Source organism: Pan paniscus, chromosome 14, assembly GCF_029289425.2.
Source record: "Pan paniscus chromosome 14, NHGRI_mPanPan1-v2.0_pri, whole genome shotgun sequence".
Classification (NCBI taxonomy): Eukaryota; Metazoa; Chordata; class Mammalia; order Primates; family Hominidae; genus Pan; species Pan paniscus.
The window spans coordinates 112222766-112236063 of NC_073263.2; positions in this window are offsets into that span (position 1 = coordinate 112222766).

The window sequence follows — 13298 nt, forward strand, 5'->3', positions numbered from 1 at the left end:
ATGTCTCAAGCAAAGACAGGAAAGATAAGAGAAGTGTCAGAAAATTCAGGAATCGGAAGAGCAATGAGGACACCGCAGCAAGGATTTTTCTCTGCAGCACAGATGTGTTCAGACACAGTGCGGACCAGGTGGAGACCCATCCACGAGGCTCACCGTGGCCAAGGGGTAGATGGTGTGGTGGACACTGAGCTGCTGGAGTCTGTTGTGGACAGTCAGGTGCTATGTTAGAGCAAATCTTTCCATTTTAAAAACACTTCCCCGGCCAGGTGTGGTGGCTCAAGCCTGTAATCCCAGCATTTAGGGAGGCTGAGCCGGATGGATCACAAGGTCAGAAGGTTGAGACCATCCTGGCCGACATGGTGAAACCCCGTTTCTACTAAAAATACAAAAAATTAGCCAGGCGTGGTGGCACTTGCCTGTAGTCCCAGCTACTCGGGAGGCTGAGGCAGGAGAATCACTTGAACCTGGGAGTCAGAGGTTGCAGTGAGCCGAGATCGTGCCACTGCACTCCAACCTGGGCGACAGAGCGAGTCTCCGTCTCAAAAACAAAACCAAAACCAAAAACAAACACTTGCCCTGATAGATGCTGTGTTTGAATAGACGCTTGTGCCACCTTGACAGCTACTGGCTCTGGCTTAATTCTTTTCCCTTTAATTGGGATGTGCTCAGGGAATGGAAATTAATTTTTGTATTTTAAAGTAAGTAAAAGTTAGATGGAAGAGGGGAAATTATAGTTTTCCATGGCCAATATACACAATTTTCAAAATATTTATGACTCTTTGCACCATCAATCTGTTCCATAAACATGAGAAATTAGAAGTCAACTAACAATGAAATACTTTTATGACACAAAGATCTTCAATAATATGAGGTAGTTGAAAGTCAAGATATACAAGGATGACCTTCCTTGGCATCTTGGAAGGCTGGTAAGAACCATTTCACTTTGCAAATTTTGAAAACTACACTCGACCAAGAAGTTTAATTCTTTTTTTTTTTTTTTTTTTTTGAGATGGAGTCTTGCTCTGTCGCCCAGGCTGGAGTGCAATGGCACGATCTCAGCTCACTGCAACCTCCGCCTCCTGGGTTCAAACTATTCTTATGTCTCAGCCTCCTGAGTAGCTGGGTTACAGGCACCCGCCACGTGTAATTACAGCCACCCGCCTGGCTAATTTTTGTATTTTTAGTAGAGATGGCGTTTTGCCATGTTGGTCAAGTTGGCCTCGAACTCCTGACCTCAGGTGATCCACCCACCTCAGCCTCCCAAAGTGCTGGGATTACAGGTGTGAGCCACTGCGCCCAGTCAAGACGTTAATTCTTTAGAAAGTGCCAGGTCGGATGTGGAGAATAAAAAGATGAGCAGCTAAGAACCCAGTCTACAGAAGTAACAGCTAGATTGCACTGCAGGGGAGGAATGGGAATAGAATGTGTGAGGACAATTAGGAAACAGCTTGTGAGGCTTACTGCATGTGGCTCCATACTTCAGGAATGATCTAGAAAGGTCAAAGGAAAGCAGCACGGGAGGACTGTGATAAGCTCTCACAGGACACTGGTGTGAGGCAGATCTTACATGAGGTTACAACTCCTGCCACTGAGGTTGCAGTGCAACCTAAATTTTGAAAAATATAAGACATAAATAGACCATAGAAGAACAAATTTAATAATACCAGGAATACTGTTTCTTGAGAAACCAAAATACATGGACAGATTTACTAATTTTATTTCCTCTTATATTTCTATAATGTTATTTTGTAGAATGACTCTTATGACAGTTTTATTTATATTCTTAATATCCAGCATAGGGAAGAAGCTAATGAATGACATTTCTGGCTTTACTGTGAAATTATGTCACTGCAGTGTGTTCATGGGATAAAATATTGTTCTATTACCAAAGGCGTTGTGTTCCTCTCTTCAATGATGGGGCGACTTGAAATCTTTTTATAGGGTGCCAGGCCAACATTCCTCTAGTGCAGAGAAAGCAGAGGGTCAAACCTAGAAACAAAGATCTGGAAACTAATGGCTATCAACCAGACAGCAGGAAGTCAGTTGGTACTATCAATCTTTTTTTTCTTTTTTGGAGACAGGGTCTCGCTCTGTCGCCCAAGCTACGGAACAGTGGCAAGATTTCGGCTCACTGCAGCTTCCACTTCTCAGGCTCAGGTGATCCTCTCACCTCAGCTTCCCTGGTAGCTGGGACCACAGGCGTGCGCCACCCTGCCAAGCTAATTAGTTTTTTGTATTTTCTGGAGAGACAGTGTTTTACCATGTTGCCCAGGCTGGTCTGCTCAATCTTATAGAAGCCATGAAGAGCATCTTTTCAATATGGTGGACTAGGCTAGTCCCTAAACACATACAAATTTTGTATGAAATATGGGGGAAGGGAAAGGTTTTAAATACATACCCAAGAGGAAACACAAGAGAATTCTCCGTGTGTCAACACAAAAGAAATCAGAGCAAAAATGGCAAGCAGTTGCTGAAGAGGTAGGCATGTGACCAAGGTCTGTCCATTAAGGTGCCCCACCCTGCTGGCCACAGTGACCAGGGTATGAATGGGCAGGTACCCCACATCCATCACTACCTATCTTTCCTGGGACTTTTCTTCTGGAGCCACCAGCAAAAATACCTTTTGTCTTTTCATTGTTGCTGCTAAACCATGAGGATGTATGCCTGGACACCTGGTGGTATCTTACCCAGCACACAGAGAGTCAGCCTGGAAAATGGAGAGAAATACAGTGTCCTGATGGCATTGTTGAAACCCCTGAAGCCACATGAGCCCTGGAACTGTCAGTTATGGAGGTCAATAAATCCTTTTGTTCTTAAGCTAGTTCAAGCTGGGTTTGCATAATAACCAATTCACCCACCACCTCTATTTCCCAATCCTCCCAACTTCCCCAAGTCAACAGTCATCAGCGGTTGGTGGGCATCTATCTCTCCAGCTCTTTTTCTTTTTTCTTTCTTTCTTTCTTTCTTTCTTTCTTTCTTTTTTTTTTTTTTTTTTGAGGCAGAGTCTCGCTCTGTTGCCCAGGCTGGATCTCGGCTCGCTGCAACCTCCACCTCCCAGGTTCAAGCACTTCTACTCCCTCAGTCTCCTTAGTAGCTGGGATTATGGGTGTGCACCACCATGCCTGGCTAATTTTTGTATTTTTAGTAGAAACAGGGTTTCACCATATTGGCCAGTCTGGTCTCGAACTCCTGACCTCAGGCGATCTGCCCGCCTTGGCCTCCCAAAATGCTGGGATTGCAGGCTTGAGCCACCATGCCCAGCCCACAGCTCTTTTTCTATGAAATGATACACACACTTTTAGGGTGGTTTTGAAATGTGCACAAACCTCACACTCCTCCCATCCGAGTGGAGCCTGGTTTCCCTCCCTTAACTGCAGGGGAGCCTGTATGCTTGGGTTAACATGGAGAATGCATGGGACGTGACACCGTGAGACTTCCAAGGCAGCGCAACAATCACAGTTTCTGACTGATCCCTTCCTCTCTGTGGATGCTCACACTTGGGAGTCTGCCTCCTGGAAGGGCTGCACACAGGTGTTCCAGCCATTTCTTCAGCTGAGGTCCCAACTGGTAGCTAGTGCCAACCATCATATACATGGGCAAGATCGCTTGAAGGCGCTACCAGCCCCAGCTTCCAGCTGACACCCAGTGGAGCAGAAACAAACTGTCCCTTCCCAGCCCTGCCCAAATGGCAGATTCATGAGCAAATTAAATGTCACTGTGTTAAGCCATTACACTGTGGGGTGAATTGTTATACTGCAGTAGATAACCAGAACAATACCTATGTAAAGATACAGTTTTGCTTTACTTTTGCTTTTACAGAAATGCAATCATACCCTTGCAAATTGTATTGATTTGCAATAAGCAATTTTTTCCCCCTGTGTAATACTTTGCCCTGTTGGTCATTCCATATCAATACATAAAAATTAATTGACATGTTATTAACTACCACAAACAATTATGTCCTATGGATATGCTATAATTGAAACATTCCTTTATTGATCAATGATTAGAGTGTTTCAAATTTTTCTTTATGGCAAACCATTCCGAGATAAATATCTGTGTATTGTTTTCATCCTGCATATGAATATTTCTCTATGATTGATACACAGAAATAAAATTTTAGCAAAAAAGGTTTTCACACCATCTGTAGAGGCTAAGGCAACTCCATTCTTACATGCTAATCCACCATGCTGACATCTGATTAAGCCCAGTTCCAGGAAGGTCTCTAAGATTTCTATGTTATCTACTTTAAGATATATCCCACCAGCATCTGTGAGTACTTACTTCTCCTTACCTTTGCTGTCATTGGATATTAACCAAATAGAATTTTTCCTGTCTTGAGAAAAAACATTTATACATAGTTATGTAATACATTATATTTATAATTAAAATATTACATATGTAGTACATACATATATAATATATCCATATTGTATATTTTATTATTATTATTTGAGACAGAGTCTCGCTCTGTCACCCAGGCTGGAGTGCAGTGGCACAACCTTGGCTCACTGCAACCTCCACCTCCCAGGTTCAAGCAATTCCCTTGCCTCAGCCTCCCAAGTAGCTGGGACTATGGTTGCCTGCCACCATGCCCTGCTAAATTTAGTATTTTTTTTTTTTTTAGTAGAAACAGGGTTTCGCCATGTTGGCCAGGCTGGTCTCAAACTCCTGACCTCAGGTGATCCACCCGCCTCAGCCTCCCAAAGTGCTGGATTGCAGGCGTGAGCCACCACACCTGGCTCATATTGTATATTTTAGGTATATAAACATATGTATTAAGAATATATAATTTGCACTTCCCTTGTTTCTGTTGCCTTTGTACAACTTTTCAGATGGTATTGGCCATTTGTATTTATTCTAAAATGATTAATTTTTCTATTTATTACAGACAAAAGTTTTCCCCAAGTCTGTTATTTTATATTTGTTTATGGCATCTTTGTCATAACAAAGCTTTAAATTTTTGAGATCATCATGTCTGAGCTCTCTTCTTTACAGAATTTATATTATATTTTGCTTAAGAAAGTTGTTCCCACCCCCAAAATTATAAAATATTATCTTACAGTCTTTACATGTTTTTCAAATATCTCTTTTATCCATCTGGAATTTATTTTGGTTTTTAGGGTGGGGAGTCACTGAAATTCTTTGACAAAATGGAAGAATGTGAGGGATGCCATGTGGTATAGGGAAAGAGTGCTGGCCCTGAAGCCAGAGGACCTGGTTTCAGTCTCTGGCACGTACCAGCTGTGTGATCTGGGTGGAATTTCTTCATTTCCTTGACCCTTCGTTCCTCATTTATAAAATGAGTAATGATGCCTACCCCTCAGAGTGTTAATTCATACGACGTTCAAATGAGATAATGTATTAGTCCATTTTCACACTGCTATAAAGAACTGCCTGAGACTGGGTAATTCATGAAGAAAAGACATTTAGTTGACTCACAGTTCGGCATGGCTGGGGAGGCCTCAGGAAACTTACAATCATGGCGGAAGGTGAAGGGGAAGCAAGGCACGTCTTAATGGTGGAAGAAGAGAGAGAGAGAGAGCAAAGGGTAAGTGCCGCACTTTTAAACCATCAGAGCTTGTCAGAACGAACTCACTGTAACAAGAACAGCATGGGGAAAATCCACCCCCATGACTCACCCAGGTCCCTCCCTTGACATGTGGGGATTACAATTCGAGATGAGATTTGGGTGGGGACACAGAGCCAAACCATATCAGATAATATATGTAAAAGTGGCCATAACTTAATGATGTGTATTAACCCCTCTAAGTATTTCCTCAAATAGATGGTCATTGTCTCAAGCCAGTATTGAATACTCCATTACCTTCTCATTCATGAAATGTCAGCTCTATGATATATTAAATTTTCATAGACACGTGGGTGTCTCAGTTAGTTTCCACTGATTTATTCATTTATGTCTGTGAAAAATCTTCACTGTTTTCATTTCACTAGCTTTATAGTACTTTTTAATATTTAATAAGGCAAGCGCTCTGTTTGCTTCCTGTATAGTTCATTTTTGCATTGCTATAAAGAACTGCACGAGACTGGGTAATTTGTGAAAAGAGGTTTAATTGGCCTATGGTTCTGCAGGCTGTACAGGAAGCATGGCTGGGGAGGCCTCGGGAAACTTACAATCATGGTGAAAGGCAAAGGGGAAGCAGGTATGTCCTTCATGGCCGGAGAAGGAGAAAGAGAGTGAAGGGGGAGGTGCTACACACTTTTAAACAACCAGATCTTGTGAGAACTCACTATCACAAGAACAGCAAGGGGGGAAATCCACCCCCATGACATAGTCACTTCCCACCAGGCCCCTCCTCCAACAAGGGAGATTACAATTTGACCTGCGATTTGGGCAGGGACACAGATCCTAACCATATCACTTCCGTTAATGATTATAGATTAACTTGGAGAACACCTATACGTTTGGAACATGAATCTTCTCATGCAGGATATGAAGTATTTCCATTTATTCATGCTATCTATAATAGCCTTCAGTTATATTTTACAGTTTTCTTCACATTTCTTTCTGGTGTGTTGTGTTTTAGTTGCTACCACACATGGATCTTTTTTCCATGACTTTGATCCATTGGTTCCTATTTACATGTAATAACAAGTTAATGTTTGTAGGTTGATCTCAGATCTGGCCACCTTGCTGATATTTCTCATTTGTTCTAGAAGTTTGTCAGTTGACTCTCGTAGACTTTCTAGGTGGAGGACTGTCAGTACAACATTGCCGGTGCCACGCCCGTGACTGATAGTGGGCATCTGTGCTTCCTTTCCTTTCGTCCTTTAATTCCGTCTTACTGAATGAGCTGGGACTTCAATGAAAGGTTAAGTACAGTTGGCAATAGCAGGCATCAGAGTCTTGTTCTGATTCAAATGGAAATGCTTTGAATATGTCACCATTATTCTGATGTGCCAGGTATTTCCAAAAAATATTGTTTTGTCAGGTACAGGCAAGTTTCTTTTATGATTTTTGGTATTTTTAGAGTATTGCCAGAAGTTAATGCTGAATTCTGTCAAATACTTTTTTGGGGTTGAGGCTGAGGATAGCTATGTGAGCTACGTGTGGATCTTCTCCATTTATTTATTTATTTTAGAGACAGGGTCTCATTGTGTCACCCAGGCTGGAGTGCAGTGCTACGATCAAAGCTCACGGCAGCCTTGAACTGCTGGACTTAAGCAATCCTCCTGCCTCAGCCTCCTGAGCAGTTGGGATTATAGACGTGAGACACCATACTGGCCTTTTTTTTTTTCAATTCAGTAAATTTTGATCCCATTCTAGCATATGTAGCTTAAAAAACAATAATAATAATAAATGAATTTCGAAAAATCTTGGCATTATTGGGATGGACTCTTCCTGGCTGTGATGGATTATTCTTTTAGTCACCACTGTATTTGATTTGATAATTTTTTGAGACAGAGTCTTGCTCTGTCACCCAGACTGGAGTGTAGTGACATAATCTTGACTCACTGCAACCTCCTGCCTCAGCCTCCCGAGTAACTGGGATTATAGTCACCCGCCACCACACCCGGCTAATTTTTGTATTTTTAGTAGAGACAAGGTTTCGCCATGTTGGCCAGGCTGGTCTCCAGCTCCTGACCTCAAGTGATCCGGCTCCCTGGGCCTCCCAAAGTGCTGGTATGACAGGCCTGATTTGATAATATTCTATTAGTAAGTTTGTGTCTCTGAGATGGGGCTTTTAAAAAAGCTATTCTTGTAGTGTGTGTGTGTGTGTGTGTGTGTGTGTGTGTGTGTAGTATATTAACCTTAAGGAATGAATTTAGGAGGTTTACCTTTTTTTTTTTTTTAATGCCCTGGAAGCATTTATTTATCCTTCGAGGGCAAATTCCTCTTCAAGGAATTATTTGTCCCTTGAATATTTGTTAGAAATAATAGGCAAACAATAATCTTTGCAGTAAGTCTTTGACTACCTTTTCAATTTCTTCTCTTCAGGGTCTCTATCTCTTTTTTGTTGTTGTTGAGACAGAGTCTTGCTCTGTCGCCCAGGTTGGCGTGCAGTGGCACGATCTCAGCTCACTGCAACCTCCACCACCTGGGTTCAAACGATTCTCCTGCCTCAGCCTCCCCTGTAGGTGGGATTACAGGGGTATGCCACTGCGCCTGGCTAATGTTTGTATTTTTAGTAGAGACACAGTTTCACCATGTTGACCAGGCTGGTCTTGAACTCCTGGCCTCAGATGATCTGCCCGCCTCAGCCTCCCAAAGTGCTGGGATTACAGGCATGAGCCACTGTGCCTGGCCTCTATCTCTTCTTGACTCAGTGTTATCACTTTCTATTTTCTTTATTCCTTATTATATTTTCCATGAAAATGTTCTATTTCATCTAGGTCTTAAAATGCATTGGCATACTGTTGAACATAGCACTTACTTTTTCATCACCTTGATGACTCTGGTTGTATCACCTTTCTCATTTCTAAGATTATCGATTGTATCTTCTCTCTTATTTCTTAAATTGGCTTGTCACATACTAGTCCATTTAATTGATCTTTACAATAAACCAGTATTTGGTTTTATTGATTAAATCCATTCTTTTTTTTAATTTTTTTTATTTGAGATGGAATCTTGCTCTGTTGCCCAGGCTGGAGTGTGATGGTGATATCTTGGCTCACTGCAGCCTCTTCCTCCCAGGCTTAAGCAATTCTCCTGCCTCAGCCTCCCAAGTAGCTGAGATTACAGGCACACGCCACCACCCCTGGCTAATTTTTGTGTTTTTAGTAGAGATGGGGTTTCACCACGTTGGCCAGGCTGGTCTCGAACTCCTGACCTGAGGTAATCCACCTGCCTTGGCCTCCACAGTGCTGGGATTACAGGCATGAGCCACTATGCCCGGACTGTTACTATTTTTCTTTTATTGATTTATTATATTATCAGCCTGATTTTTACCTTTCTTTCAGTTTTTTTTCTCATAGTTTCTTGAGTTAAAAGCCTCTTGTATTTTCAGTCTTTCTGGTTTTCCAATACATGAATTTAACACCGTAAAATTTCATCCAAATACTCCTTTGTTTGCATCCTGCATGTTTATAATGTCATTCATTTCTAATAGACTGTATTTTTAATTTTATATTTTCTGTGAGTAGTTACTTAGAAGCACATTTTAAATTTTTCATAGGTATAATACTCTCCTTCAGCTATCCTATTAATTTTATCACTGATTTTATGATGCTGTGGCCAGACATTCTCTGGTCCTCATGATTTCTGCTTTTTTTTTTTTTTTTTTTTTTTGAGATGGAGTCTCACTCTGTCACTAGGCTGGAGTGCAGTGGCACAATCTCAGCTCACTGCAACCTCTGCCTCCCGGGTTCAAATGATTCTTCTACCTCAGCCTCCAGTGTAGCTGGGACTACAGGCGCGTGCCACCACGCCCAGCTAATTTTTGTATTTTTAGTAGAGACGGGGTTTCACCATGTTGGCCAGGATGGTCTCGAGCTCTTGACCATGATCTGCCCACCTCAGCCTCCCACAGTGCCGGGATTACAGGCATAAGTCACCACACCTGGCCTGATTTCTGCTTTTTAGAAATCTTTTTGTCCCTCTGATATTCTTGCATGTGGTCAATCTCCTATTATTTAGACATTGTGTAGCCACAATTATTTAATCTGTCAATTTCTAAGAAAAGTGTATTCATGTAATTTATATGGTTGTGGATTTGTTAGTTTCTTTTATTTCTACAAGTTTTCACTTTTGTGTGTGTCCTATATATATACATGTACATATATATTACTCTATGTGTATATATGTGCTATATGCATATACATATATGTATATGTACATATATACCCACATTTTATACATGTATGTACGTATATGCATCTGTGTATATTTATGGTATATGGTGTGTATATATGTGTATATATGCATACGCTATATGTATATGGTGGATATACTTTGGCTCTGTGTCCCCACCCAAATCTCTTCTCCAATTGTAATCCCCATGTGTTTGGGAAGGGGCCTGGTGGGAGGTGATTGAATCACGGGGGCAGACTTCCCCCTTACTCTTCTCATGATAGTGAGTTCTCACAAGATCAGGTTGTTTGAAAATGTGGGGTACTTCCCCCATTGCTCACTCTCTCTCCTGCTCCACCATGTAAGACATGCTTGGTTCCCCTTCACCTTCTGCTATGATTGTAAGTTTCCTGAGGCCTCCTCAGCTGTGCTGACCTGTGAGTCAATTAAACCTCTTTTCTTCATAACTTACCCAGCCTCAGGTAGTTCTTTATAACCCTATGAAAATGGACTAATATGGATTATGGTATCTGGAGTGGGATACTGCTATAAAGAAACTTGAAAATGTGGAGGCTACTTTGGAACTGGGTAATGGGCAGTTTGAATAGTGTGGAGGGCTCAGAAGAAGACAGAAAGATGTGGGAAAGTTTGGAACTTCCCAGAGACTCGTTGAATGGTTTTGACCAAAATGCTGATAATGATATGGATAATGAAGTCCAGGTTGAGGTGGTCTCAGATGGAGATGAGGAACTTATTGGGACCTGGAGTACAGCTCACTCTTGCTATGCTTTAGTAGAGACTGGTGGCATTGTGCCTCTGCCTTAGAGATCTGTAGAACTTTGAACTTCAGAGAGATGATTTAGGGTATCTGGCAGAAGAAATTCCTAAGCAGCAAAGCATTCAAGAAATAACCTGGCTGCTCCTGACAGCAGTCGTACGTGTTCACAAAGAGATGGTCTGAAATTGGAACTTTTATTTAAAAGGAAAGCAAAGCATAAAACATTTGGAAAATTTGCAGCCTGTACAATGTGGTAGAAAAGAAAAATCCATTTTTTGGGAAGAAATTCAAGCCAGCTGCAGAAATTTACATAAGTAAAGAGAAGCCAAATGTTAATAGCCAAGACAATGGGGAAAATGTCTGCAGGGGATTTCAGAGAGCTTCATGGCAGCCCCTCCCATCACAGGTCCAGAGGCCTAGAAGGAAAAAATGATTTCATGGGCTCAGACCAGGATCCTATTGCTCTGTGCAGCCTTGGGGCATGGCACCCTGTGTCCCAGCCACTCCAGCTCCATCTGTGGCTAAAAGGGGCCGAGGTACAGCTCGGGCTGTGGCTTCAGAGGGTGTAAGTCCCAAGCCTTGGTGGTTTCTATGTGATGCTGGGCCTGTGGGTGAGAAGAAGACAAGAATTGAGGCTTGGGAATCTCTGTGCAGATTTCAGAGGATGTATGGAAATGTCTGGATGTCCAGGCAGAAGTCTGCTGCAGGGACAGAGCCTCATGGAGAACTTCGAAGGGAAACGTGGGGCTGGAACCCTCACAGAAAGTCCCCACTGGGGCACTGGCTAGTGGAGCTGTGAGAAGAAGGACACTGTCCTCCAGACCCCAGAATGGTAGATCCACCAACAGTTTGCATTATGTGCCTGGAAAAGTCACAGACACTCCACACCAGCCTGTGAAGGCTGCCAAGGGGACTGTATCCTGCAGAGCCACAGGGGAGGATCTGCCTAAGGTCTTGGGAGCCCATCCCTTGCATCAGCAGTCCCTGAATCTGAGACATGGAGTCAAAGGAGATTATTTTGGAGCTTTGAGATTTAATGACTACCCTGCTGGTTTTCAGACTTGTATGGGGCCTATAGCCCCTTTGTTTTGGCCAATTTCTCCATTTTGGAATAGGAGCATTTACCCAATATCTGTACCCCCATTCTATCTTGGAAGTACTAACTTGTTTTTGATTTCACAGGCTCATAGACAGAAGGGACTTGCCTTGTCTCAGATGAGACTTTGGACTTGAACTTTTAAGTTAATGTTGGAATGAATTAAGACTTTTTAGGAGACTGTTGGGGAGGCATAATTGGTTTTGAAATGTGACAAGGACAGGAGATTTGGGAGGGGCAAGGGGCAGAATGATATGGTTTGGCTCTGTGTCACCACCCAAATCTCATCTTGAATTTTAATCTCCATGTGTCAGGGGAGGGGTCTGGTGGGAGGAGACTGGATCATGGGGGTAGATTTCCTCCTTGCTGTTCTCATGATAGGGACTGAGTTCTCACAAGATTTGGTTGTTTGAAAGTGTGTGGCACTTTCTTCCCCTTTGTTCTCTCCCTCTCTCTTGCTCCACCATGGTAAGATGTGCCTGCCTCCTCTTTGTCTTCTGCCGTGATTGTAAGTTTCCTGAGGCCTCCTAGCCATGCTTTCTGTTAAGCCTGTGGAACTGTGAGTCAATTAAACCTCTTTTCTTCATAAATTACGCAGTCTCAGGTAGTTCTCTATAGCAGTGTGAAAATGGACTAACACAATGGTGTATATATGTATATCATGTACATGCACACATATATTTATAGAATGTAAAATGGTGTGTGTGTGTGTGTGTGTGCACGCAAGGTGCTTAACTGTTCATTATTGTTTTATGTTTTTGGGAGATTGTAACTTTTTCTCCATAGGCAAATATCCATAAAAATTATTTAGACTTCATTCTAAATGGTCATTCTGTTCTGGGTTCTGTTGAAGTTAAATAAAATATGTAGTGACAAAACTTATTTAATGCTTTACTTGGGATACAAGCATTGCAATTTGGGGCATACACACAGGTGGGTGGTCCTCCGCATGTCTGAAGAATAAAAAGGAGATTGGAGGTTTTATAAAAAGGAGAAATGTTGTGTATTCCTCTTTGAGAAAGTTCATTGGCACTAGCAAAGTTTGGGGCAGCTGGCAAGCTCTGATTGGTGAGTGAAAATGGTAGTCATTAGCCTTACAGTTGTAGCAGGTTGTTTCAGTAGCGGTTAGATAAAACTGGTCTCAGGCTATAGCAGGCAGCTTTAGCAGGAAAGCTTGCAGAAAATTACATTCTTGGAGCAGTGTTATGTTTCCTGAGTCTCTTTTCCTCTGGCTTCTTGATTTATTTTAGTTGGTTATGACGAGTGACCCAATTCATATGATCAACTTTCACACTTACCCCTTTTGATCAAAATCTTTCTCTGAAAGCAGCCTGATCAACCATTTTGAAGTTAGGCTTAATTTTCCTTCAGTGCCAGGATGGACCTGTCACAGTTGTGTCTGTCCCATGTTGGGGGGAATATAGGTTGGTCTATATAAGGGTCCCAGGACACATTTGAATAACAAAGAGGCCAGAAGGAAAACTCTCAGGACAGGTTTGTTTGGAATCCAGCATCAAGTTCCATATGGTCAGTTCCATAGGCATCAGCAATCATCTTGAAGCACTGGGCTAATATTATTCTATTAAGAGAGTTTGCTTTACAAGGATTAGACAGGCTGTAAGAGCAAAGCTTAAAGAACTATGCTACAAAAAATAATCAGCAACTATATAATA